The sequence below is a fragment of the Schistocerca nitens genome, chromosome 8 (genome assembly GCF_023898315.1).
Source record: "Schistocerca nitens isolate TAMUIC-IGC-003100 chromosome 8, iqSchNite1.1, whole genome shotgun sequence".
Lineage (NCBI taxonomy): Eukaryota > Metazoa > Arthropoda > Insecta > Orthoptera > Acrididae > Schistocerca > Schistocerca nitens.
In genome coordinates, this window is record NC_064621.1 from 613,026,785 (window position 1) to 613,039,188 (window position 12,404).

Sequence of the window (12,404 nt, forward strand, 5' to 3'; positions counted from 1 at the left end):
AAGGTAGTGTTGACAACATTTCAGTAAGAGAACAAGTAAAATGAAAACGAGGCACTTGAATAAAAAGTAAGTAAAACTTTTATTGGAAATAGTCCTCACGGGTTTGCCGCAGGATCACATTGTGCAAATTCCACAATATTGCATAGGACCTACTGTCAGGCATCTTCAGGTGGTTCAAACTTGATGGTGGCTAGGTGCGACTGATGGTATCCGCACGGCAAAACCCCGTTTCTAGAACAAGAGCTCGAAGAAAGCGCAGGCGTGGAAATCGATTTGTAGATGGATGGAGCCATATTCAAACGTCCTTGTTATTCTAGTATGGTCTTTGGTGAGTAAGTCTGACCGCACTGTCAGTAAACGCAGCGTTCAGCGCACGCGAAGGAGAGCCGCTCTGCAATTTTCAGCAAAGGGCGTTTGAGTATGGCACCATCTACTTCCGCGCCTGCGCATTCTTCGTGCACGTACGCTAGAAACGGGGCGTCGTTCTGCGGATACAATCAGTCGCACCAAGCCATCAGCAAGGTTGAACCACCTGAAGAGGTAGGACAGTTTCTCCGAGGAAATATTGTGGAATTTGCACAACGTCATCCGGTGGCAAAGCCGTGAAGACCATTTACAACATATCCGCCGGAAGAGCTTGAAGAGTCACAAACTGTTTATTGTTTCAAAATTAATCGCCGAGCGAGGTGGCGCAGTGGTTAGACACTGGACTCACATTCGGGAGGACGACGGTTCAATCCCGCGTCCGGCCATCCTGATTTAGGTTTTCCGTGATTTCCCTAAAATCGCTCCAGGCAAATGCCGGGATGGTTCCTTTCAAAGGGCACGGCCGACTTCCTTCCCCGTCCTTCCCTAATCCGATGAGACCGATGACCTCGCTGTCTGGTCTCCTTCCCCAAACCAACCAACCAAACCAACCAACCAACCTAATCGCCATAACTATTAATACATGTATCCCAATGTGAGACAAGAAGGACAAGACCCTGAGAAAAAAATGATTGCGGTTGCTTACGGAACCATGACTGTATCCCGACGTACAGCTCTCCATCCGAAGAAAATCGACGGCGACGAATATCTTTCTCGAGGGCTCGAAAAACATGGAAATCACATTGGGAGAGATTGGGACCGCATGGAGAATGAGGACCCACCCATACGTTGCCAAGTTTGTTGTCGAGAACGCTACAGAAGTTTCGATGGGAAGCGGTTACACATCCTCCGCACAATACCGATCCCTCCCCATGCTATTGTATTATTTTTGGTGCCCTGAAGAAAAACACTCATGGCGGTCGATTTGCAGCTAACAAAGAGGTGCACGTCTGGCTATAGTCATGGTTCCGGAAGTAACCACAAAACCATACAAGGTTTCTGCTAGCCTAGCTTTTTAAAGGCGCGGTACATCTCAACCTTGCGTAAATACTTCCTACTATAATTTTGTTCCGTTTAGGGATCCTTGTGCAAATATGTGTCGTGTATACGAATCCAGGGATAATGGGAGCAAACGGATCATACTGTGCTCTATTGACTTTAGCTCCGAAATAATAAAATTTTCCCAGTTCCGTACAAGGATCGGATCACAAGATCAGATAATTGTGGGTCCAAATACAGTACTCGTTGCTATTGATGATATCCACACATAGGTTTCATTCACTTTATAGGGGTGACTGCATAGATAGAAATATGAGTGGTCTACTGTAAAACATATAAGATTGGTGACGTTACCGCCTCACCAGACTCATAATCGCAGGATACATTACAGCTACTCCCTAGTAACTTAATGAGCGGTAATTTTTCCTGAAAAAAGACAATTTCCAGCATTTGTGATGTTTGAGTATTTAACATTGACAATATGTTGTTGTTGTTGTTGTGGTCTTCAGTCCTGAGACTGGTTTGTTGCAGCTCTCCATGCTACTCTATCCTTTGCAAGCTTCTTCATCTCCCAGTACCTACTGCAACCTACATCCTTCTGAATCTGCTTAGTGTATTCATCTCTTCGTCTCCCTCTACGATTTTTACTCTCCACGCTGCCCTCCAATGCTAAATTTGTGATCCCTTGATGCCTCAAAACATGTCCTACCAACCGATCCCTTCTTCTGGTCAAGTTGTGCCACAAACTTCTCCCCAATCCTATTCAATACCTCCTCATTAGTTACGTTATCTACCCACCTTATCTTCAGCATTCTTCTGTAGCACCACATTTCGAAAGCTTCTATTCTCTTCTTGTCCAAACTGGTTATCGTCCATGTTTCACTTCCATACATGGCTACACTCCATACAAATACTTTCAGAAACGACTTCCTGACACTTAAATCTATACTAGATGTTAACAAATTTCTCTTCTTCAGAAACGATTTCCTTGCCATTGCCAGTCTACATTTTATATCCTCTGTACTTCGACCATCATCAGTTATTTTACTCCCTAAATAGCAAAACTCCTTTACTACTTTAAGTGTCTCATTTCCTAATCCAATCCCCTCAGCATCACCCGATTTAATTTGACTACATTCCATTATCCTCGTTTTGCTTTTGTTCATGTTCATCTTATATCCTCCTTTCAAGACACTGTCCATTCCGTTCAACTGCTCTTCCAAGTCCTTTGCTGTCTCTGACAAAATTACAATGTCATCGGTGAACCTTAAAGTTTTTACTTCTTCTCCATGAATTTTAATACCCACTCCGAATTTTTCTTTTGTTTCCTTTACTGCTTGCTCAATATACAGATTGAATAACATAGGGGAGAGGCCACAACCCTGTCTCACTCCTTTCCCAACCACTGCTTTCTTTTCATGCCCCTCGACTCTTATAATTGCCATCTGGTTTCTGTACAAATTGTAAATAGCCTTTAGTTCCTTGTATTTTACCCCTGCCACCTTCAGAATATGAAAGAGAGTATTCCAGTTAACGTTGTCAAAAGCTTTCTCTAAGTCTACCAATGGTAGAAACGTAGGTATGCCTTTTCTTATTCTTTCTTCTAAGATAAGTCGTAAGGTTAATATTGCCTCACGTGTTCACACATTTCTACGGAATCCAACCTGATCTTCCCCGAGGTCCGCTTCTACCAGTTTTTCCATTCGTCTGTAAAGAATTCGCGTTAGTATTTTGCAGCTGTGACTTTTTAAACTGATAGTTCCTTAATTTTCACGTCTGTCAACACCTGATTTCTTTCGGATTGGAATTATTATATTCTTCTTGAAGTCTGTGGGTATTTCGCCTGTCTCATACATCTTGCTCACCAGATGGTAGAGTTTTGTCATGACTGGCTCTCCCAAGGCCATCAGTAGTTCTAAGGGAATGTTGTCTACTCCCAGGGCGTTGTTTCGACTCAGGTCTTTCAGTGCTCTGTCAAACTCTTCACGCAGTATCTTATCTCCCATTTCATCTTCATCTACATCCTCTTCCATTTCCATACTATTGTCCTCAAGTACATCGCCCTTGTATAAACCCTCTATATACTCCTTCCACCTTTCTGCCTTCCCTACTTTGCTTAGAACTGGGTTGCCATCTGAGCTCTTGATATTCATACAAGTGGTTCTCTTCTCTCCAAAGGTCTCTTTAATTTTCCTGTAGGCAGTATCTATCTTACCCCTATTGAGACAAGTCTCTACATCCTTACATTTGTCCTCTAGCCATCCCTGCTTAGCCATTTTGCACTTCCTGTCGATCTCATTTTTGAGACGTTTTTATTCCTTTTTGCCTGCTTCATTTACTGCATTTTTATATTTTCTCCTTTCATCAATTAAATTCAATATTTCTTCTGTTACCCAAGGATTTCTATTAGCCCTCGTCTTTTTACCCACTTGATCCTCTGCTGCCTTCACTACTTCATCCCTCAGAGCTACCCATTCTTCTTCTACTGTATTTCTTTCCCCCATTCCTGTCAATTGTTCCCTTATGCTCTCCCTAAAACTCTCTACAACCTCTGGTTCTTTCAGTTTATCCAGGTCCCATCTCCTTAAATTCCCACCTTTTTGCAGTTTCTTTAGTTTCAATCTGCAGTTCATAACCAATAGATTGTGGTCAGAATCCACATCTGCCCCTGGAAAGTCTTACAATTTAAAACCTGGTTCCTAAATCTCTGTCTTACCATTATATAATCTATCTGAATCCTTCTAGTATCTCCAGGATTCTTCCAGGTATACAACCTTCTTTTATGATTCTTGAACCAAGTGTTAGCTATGATTAAGTAATGCTCTGTGCAAAATTCTACCGGGCAGCTTCCTCTTTCATTTCTTACCCCCAATCCTTATTCACCTACTATGTTTCCTTCTCTCCCTTTTCCTACACTCGAATTCCAGTCACCCATGACTATTAAATTTTCGCCTCCCTTCACTATCTGAATAATTTCTTTTATCTCGTCATACATTTCATCAATTTCTTCATCATCTGCAGAGCTAGTTGGCATATAAACTTGCACTACTGTAGTAGGCATGGGCTTTGTGTCTATCTTAGCCACAATAATGCGTTCTCTATGCTGTTTGTAGTAGCTTACCCGCACTCCTATTTTTTTTCTTCATTATTAAACCTACTCCTGCATTACCCCTACTTGATTTTGTATTTATAACCCTGTGTTCACCTGACCAAAAGTCTTGTTCCTCCTGCCACCGAACTTCACTAATTCCCACTATATCTAACTTTAACATATCCATTTCCCTTTTTAAATTTTCTAACCTACCTGCCCGATTAAGGGATCTGACATTCCACGCTCCGAACCGTAGAATGCCAGTTTTCTTTCTCTTGATAACGACGTCCTCTTGAGTAGTCCCCGCCCGGAGAACCGAATGGGGGACTATTTTACCTCCGGAATATTTTACCCAAGAGGACGCTATCATCATTTAATCATACAGTAAAGCTGCATGTCCTCGGGAAAAATTACGGCTGTAGTTTCCCCTTGCTTTCAGCCGTTCGCAGTACCAGCACAGCAAGGCCGATTTGGTTAATGTTACAAGGCCAGATCAGTCAATCATCCTGACTGTTGCCCCCGCAACTACTGAAAAGGCTGCTGCCCCTCTTCACGAACCACATGTTTGTCTGGCCTCTCAACAGATACCCCTCCGTTGTGGTTGCAGCTACGGTACGGCCATCTGTATCGCTGAGGCACGCAAGCCTCCCCACCAACGGCAAGGTCCATGGTTCATGGGCGAAGATTGACAATATATAGCAGGCAATTGGTACTAATCAGTAATAGAATTTATGTTACCAAAAGCATTGATAAAATCTGATCATATTTATTATTATTATTGTTGGCGGATTTTCCCTAAAAGGAAATCGTTAAGCTTATGACTTTGAAGGCTTGTTCTTCTTGTCCTTCCAGTACTCCTTCATTCTCTTGGAGAGGGCCTCTTTTCTCTCCTCAGACCATTCTTGTTTGGTCCGCTGTTTTAGCGCTTCTGACTTTACTTCCCAATTGTCTATGTGTTTTCGGAAGGTGCTTCTGTCTGTGGTGTTTGTGGTGCCAATTGCTTGTAGGTCTTTTCGGACTCCTTCCATCCAGGGTGTCGAGACTTTAAGTGTCTTGATGTGTTCTAGAATTTTCTTGGTGAGTCTTGTTTCAGGGAGTCTATCTAAATGTCCGCAGAATTTAAGGCGCCTTTTTCTCATATCGTTCTCGATGTTCGAATATGCTTCTACTGTTGAGTTCTTCTGTAGTCTGTAGCCATCTGGTGTGGGTCTTCCTCCTAAAATTTTCCTTATGATTTTGCGTTCTTCTTTTTTTATTTCTTCAATTTTGATTTTCCTGTTGAGTGCTAGTGTTTCGCTGGCATACAGTACGGCGGGTTTGATCACTGTGTTATAGTGTCTGATCTTGGTGTTTCTGGAAATGCATTGTTTGTTGTAGACGTTTCGTACCATGCCTAGTGATTTCCGTGTCTTCTGTTGTCTGTCTTCGTAAGCCAGTTTCTCTGTTCCGGTCGGTTCGATGATTTCGCCTAGGTATCTGAAGTGTGTGACCCCTTTAATTTTGCCGTACTTGGTTGTGATGTCGTCGCCTTCTCTTGTTAGGACTTGCGTTTTTTCAAAAGAGATTTGTAGGCCGACTTTCTCGGCGCATTCTTTCAGGATTTCGATCTGTGTTTTTGCTGATGTTGGGTCATAGGTCAGTATCGCTAGGTCGTCTGCGAATGCTAGGTAAGGGATTTCCAGTCTTTTCCTTCCTAATGTGACTGGTCTCCAGGTGTTTTGTCTCCTGACTTCAGCTTCCCATTCGCTCATTACTTTGTCCAGGACGATGTTGAACAATAGCGGGGATAGTCCATCTCCTTGTCTTAGGCCAGTGTGGATTTCAAAGGGGTCCGAGATTTCGCCCATGAATTTGACTTTGGATTTTGTATTGGTTAGTGTCTGTTCGATTAGTCTTCGGGTCTTTTGGTCTAGGCCTTTTTCTCTGAGGATTTGGATGAGGGACTTTCTGTCGATCGAGTCGTAAGCCTTTTTGAAGTCGACGAAAGTGCAGATGATTTTTTTGGGGCTTGTCATGTGGGATTTTATGATTGATTTCAGGTTGAAGATTTGTTCGGGGCAGGCTCTGTTGGGTCTGAAACCCGCTTGGTATTCCGAGATGGCGGGTTCCAGTTGTCCTTGCGTTCTGGTGAGAAGGCAGGTTGATAGAATTTTGTAGATGACCGGTAGCAGGGAAATTCCTCTATAATTGTTTGTGTCTGTCCTGTCACCTTTCTTGTGTAGCGGGTGAATGAGTGCGGTCTTCCAGTCGTCAGGTATGATTTCGGTTGTCCAGGTGTTCTGTATGATTTGTGTGATTTCGTTTAGCGAGTTTGGTCCTAGGTTCTTCAGCAGTTCTGCCGTTATTCCGTCTTCACCGGCTGCTTTGTTGTTTTTCAGTTTCTTTATGCAGTGGAGGATTTCTTCTTTTGTTGGTGATGGTGAGTCTTCCGGTGCGTTGGCCGGTTCTCGGGGTTCGAAGGTTGAGTTAGGTTCCGGGCAATTTAGTAATTTTGAAAAGTACTTCGCGAGCTCTTCACAGTTTTCTTTGTTGGTAAGTGCCAGTTTCCCGTCTTCTTTTCTGAAGCAGAGGTTCTGTGGTGAGTATCCTTTGACTTGGTTGGCGAACGTCCTGTAGAAATCCCGTGTGTTGAAATTTCTGAGGTCTTCTTCGATGGAGTTTAGCTGATCGTTTATGTATTTGCGTTTCTCTTGTCTTATTGTTTTCGATGTTTGTCTTCGAATTTCATAGAAGTTGTCCTGTGTTTCTTGTGTTTTGTTGCTGTTGTAGTTTGTGAAAGCTGTTCTTCGATTTTGTAGGGCGATTTCGCAGGTAGTGTTCCACCAAGGGTGCCTGGGTTTTCTAGTCAGCGGGATCAGTTCTTTGGCTGTGTTCACAATTTTTTGTTTTTTTTTTGTTATGATATGCATGTAATCAAAATATGTAAAAAACAGGGTGTTAATGGGGGAAGTGTTAACTGTTATGAATAATTAAGAACTTTTTCAGTTAACATTTTGTATCACTGCTGGTATAAGAATTGCTGACCTCAAACGGGAAACAGAAACGTTTGATACTATTTCATTCATCATAATAGATGTTTCTGGAAAGTCTGCAATTATGCCGTTCCTTATTTAAAAATTGGAACAACGCATCAGTTATATATTTTTTCATGCTAAGTTCGACGCGTTTCGAGAATCTGTCATTTTCTTGAGCAAGTATTAACGTAAGTATTTTGCGTGTTATTCTGCCTCTCTTAGACGGTAGTCATCTTTTCGAGGCTATATGGCACTGTGTCCCCTACACTGAAAACATCACGCATGCGAATCGTCACTCATACTGTTTGTGAAATTTGACACTAGATGTGTTGTCTCCTGCATAATGGAGGAGGCGCAGGACCCCGTACCCTCAAAAAGAGGACACAGTACACTGCAACAGAGGCACAACAGCGCGCATACAAGCATCACACAAAATGCTTATGTAAATATCTACACTTGAGAGACTAAATTCTAGAAACGTGTAGTCTTATAACGGAAAAACACATACCTGGCGTAATGTTTCATTATTTAAATCACAAACGTTTGTGCAACGCGATGAGACCAAAGATGTCAACTAGCGCCACAGGAGGCCAAACAACGAAACATAGGAAATACGGTTTCGAGTAACGTGAAGTCTGATGGCTATCAGAGCGATCCCAAAATTGTGCATGTGTAGCAGACAGTGTGAAAACGGCTAGGATCGGCCATGAAAACTTTACTCGAACGAACCCAGTAGGTTTCTAATAAACAGTAGTCTGTTTCTTGCTTCAACCTACCGTTGAACCTACGTGATTGTTACATTTCACATCCCTATGAATTGTTACGCTGAGGTATTTCCATGAGCCCTTTAACTGACTCACTGATATTATAGTTTAGGATACTACTTTTTTGTATTTGTAAAGTGGACAGTCTTATATTCCTAAACACTTACGTAACATATCAGTCACGGCACCATTTTGAAATCTTATTGAAATCTGACAGAGCATTTATTGTTGCCATTTCAGTGTTCCATTATAAATAACTGCATCCTCTACGAAGACTCTGAGGCTACTGCTTATATTATTGGCTATATCATTAACATACAACATGATCAGCACCGGCTCCAAAACAATTAACTGGATCACACATGCTGTTACTTTTATATGTCTGGACGGTTCTCCTTCCCAGATAACATGCTGAGAAGATTTGAAAATGGGAACACGTGATCAAAACAGAGCGTGCTACACATAAAAATAGCTTTACTGTATAAAAGCTGGCCAGTGCTCCTAAACGATAACATGTGAGGTGACATAGTCTCAAATAACAAGGCATTTTATACTGATAAGTAACTTGATAGCTGTATGTTGAGTTCTTTATTTGTAACTAGTAACAAACGTGTATGTTGTTGATAATTTTGTTTTGATCATCAGCAGGAAATGGACGCACAGCAGCAGCGTAAAATCTATCTCGTAAATTGAAAAAGTATAACTTGGAAATGAAGTTCCAGAAAAAGATGTATTGCGTTTGCATGTGCAATCCAACAACAGATGAGAATGCATTTGAGAACAGATACTCCAAGAATAAGTAAGACTAATATCAGTATACAGTAATGTAATGAGGACCCTAAAAGCCCAAGAACGTAGAAAAATTAAGAACTGATTATAAGCAGCTACTGATGATGCCACAAATGTGTTGAAACATCTTTGGGGTTATACAAGTCAACAGCCAGCAGCGGCGCGGTTCCTTCCGTCCCTATACGACGGACCTGCACCTATGTGTGAACATTGTCTCAGCATTTATCAGTAGGGAAGCCGAGCGAAACCTACTGTACTTCGACGTGAACCAGGCTGCAATTAAAGTCACTAATCTACGTTTCGCGAGAAAGTTTTCATAAGAAATGAAAGGTTGGAAATTTTGTCCTCAATTAATATATTCTGAAACTTAGGTGAACAAGTATCACTGCGAAGCCCGTGCTAGTCTTAACACAGTCACTCACAATCCCTTTCACTCACGTTAGCAAGTTTATGGTGTTGCATTCCCGAAAACGTAATAGCTACAAAAATACTGATTGTTTTTGATTGAGAATGCTCGCCAAATATTAAGTCTGTCGGTACCAACTGCAGTCACGGTTTGTAGCCACCGACCTGCTCAAAACGCCACGCGGAATATGTCTTTTATCATCACAAAATTCACTTAAAAATTCCGAATTTTCTACACACTTTTGATGTATGAAACACTGCTAGGTCGGGCAACTTACCGTTTCCATCGGAACTAGTACTACACACGTCCGAACTGTTTCATGGCTAGGCTCCCTCTCTTCTCTAGAATACTCTAAGTCTTCTCTACCAGCATAGAAAGGCGCGCGAAGAATATTGCTTTACCATTGGTCAGTTTACTCAACAGCCAATAGCAAAACAACATTCCCCCGCGTCAATCCACGCTTTTCCTCAATAACCAATCGCAAAATGGTAAACCTAACGACTGCACTTTTTACCGACGTAATTATATAATATGCTGAAGTTTTGTTTATGCATAAAGTTATTTACTATTGTTATTTATACCTGAATTAACTTTCTCTTTACCATAAAGTTACTTTACAAATCTATTCTACAAAAATCCCCTTTGTTCATATCCATACTTCTTCGAAATGTTCCCACACTAAATCCTACTACATAACTCGTTAAACAATTATCTTCATATTAACATTAAACCCCACTCACGCATCATTCATACTGCTAAAACACATTTATAACATTTTACATACACAAAAAGGCATAATAACACTTTATGAAAATACTAGAACAGTTTATGAAAATCATTCTATTACTTTAGTGCACTATAGTGGGCACAATCGAAACTAAAATCACAGTCCCCCTATCCAATACTGTCCTGTATTGGCTGATACATAAACTATGTGCGCGGCCAGTCTCGCGTCACCATCTGTTACTATCCAGCTCTGAGACACATCTCCCACTTAACCGCCTCCAAGGCAGGATCGTTATACGGCGCTACGCCTCAAGATGTTTGTATAATAGGACCTGAAATCCAGTATAATGTCTTTAAATTTGAATCAGTGCATACGAGCTGTACAATAAAGCAATTGCAGTGTTTTCACGTCGTATACGGTAGGGTCATCCAGGGTGTGCCGAAATTCACGCATCCAGCACGTGCGGGCCACGTGTGTTTCACGGCTCGGTCCCTCTCAGATTTGCTCGGTCCTTCTCGGAAGTACCCGGAACAGTGCGACATTTCATTTATCACTGCGGTGCGCCATTTTTCGGTCGGTTCAACTCTCTTCTGTTCAGCGGAATCGTGGTGTCAGTGCTGTTTGCGTTTCGCTGTTGGTTCGTGATATGAAGGACGTTCACAGGTACAGTGACTGTTTGCACAAAAAGGGGCAGTCTACCGCTGTATCGTCAGAAACCGTTAAAACGAGTCGGAATGAAGAAGAGAGGAATGGCAAGGCTCTATATACGTTACGCAGCCGAATTAACGACGGGTAATGCTAATTTACTGTGAAACGACATTAGAGTACCATGCAGAAAGAATTTAAAGATTTATTTGACATTGAAAGAGACAAAAGTTGCAACTATCGGCACACGGGATTCATTGTTCTGTACATCAAGAATAACTTAGTGCTAAATTTTCAGGTGTTGAGCACGTGAACGAAATGGTGGTACCAACACCAAAATTTATGGAGTTGCATGCGTTATACCATTGTCAGTTGCAACAGGTTTCAATGGAACTGAACTAAGAGTTTCGAGATTTTATATATTACTGCGGAGTACGTTGGTAAAGTCAAGGGGCACACCTGGAGTGATTCTTTAGTTTAAAACCTGCTGGTGAATTTATGAAGGAAGAGGAAGTGCAGGAATGAAAATTAGAACATTTGAAATATATTGAAGACCTTGCATTTTAAGTGGACGCGATTAGATCTAGCCTACATAAGACACTGCAAGGTGAGAAACAAGTTCCTTGTGATTTGATGGGGATGCACTTAAAAAGAGAATGGCGTTGTAGAAGGGATACATTCAGACAAGTTCAGTCAAGTTCTCTAAACTCACTGGCCTTAAAAGAGATGGTAAGTCTGATTAATTCATCAAAGCCTTGGGAGAACTACAATGAGAGTTTCCTAAATGTTTTGAGGACACTGCCACTCTTATATCTGTTCTCGAGACCATTTGCTGTTTGCTGTTTCAGTTGAAAGTGCCCCCATGCAGTTACATTTGCATGTAACTGATTAGTCTGGAAGCTAATTCCAGATTTAAAAAGAAATCTGTTTAACGTTAAAACTGCCCAAGAAGAAAAAAATTTCTCCTCAGGTAGAGTTTCCACACCTCCATAACGAGTTTGCAAAATTGTTACAATATTTCGATCAGCAGATATGTATGAAGACTTTTTTCAATTATGAAACTAAATAAGTCACAATTATGTGGCAAACAGCGTGCGAAAATATGTGTAATTGTAAGTATCTGTCCGTATGCCAACAGTTTGTACCAGATAAGAATTACCTTATGTTTTCAGAGCGCCAAAAATAATCAAATAGTACTGAAAATTTGCTTAGTGTGTGCTGTATGTTTTTGAGAAATGTGAAATATAATACGAAATAGCACGAAGTGAAACTGCATTGCCATTCAAATGCTTCCCATTCGCAGTTCTCTTGCCCCTCCTCACACTAGCGGGGGAAGCGTGCCAGCGAGGAAGAACACTATGGCTCTCGTTTCAGGTATAGGCTCATGAGCTGAATTGTTGGCCACCCCTGGTACACGGGGTCCATGATCACCGCGTAAGTGGCAGCCAACGGTCACAAGAAGATCCCGCTGTTTAGTTTTGCAGATTTCCGCGTTCATTTTGTTAAGATGCAAAAAAGAAAGAGCAGTATATTATTTGTAACTACCATGTCAAGAAATAATGAAATATGAGACACTGCAGCATATTGCATAGCCGGTTGAGAG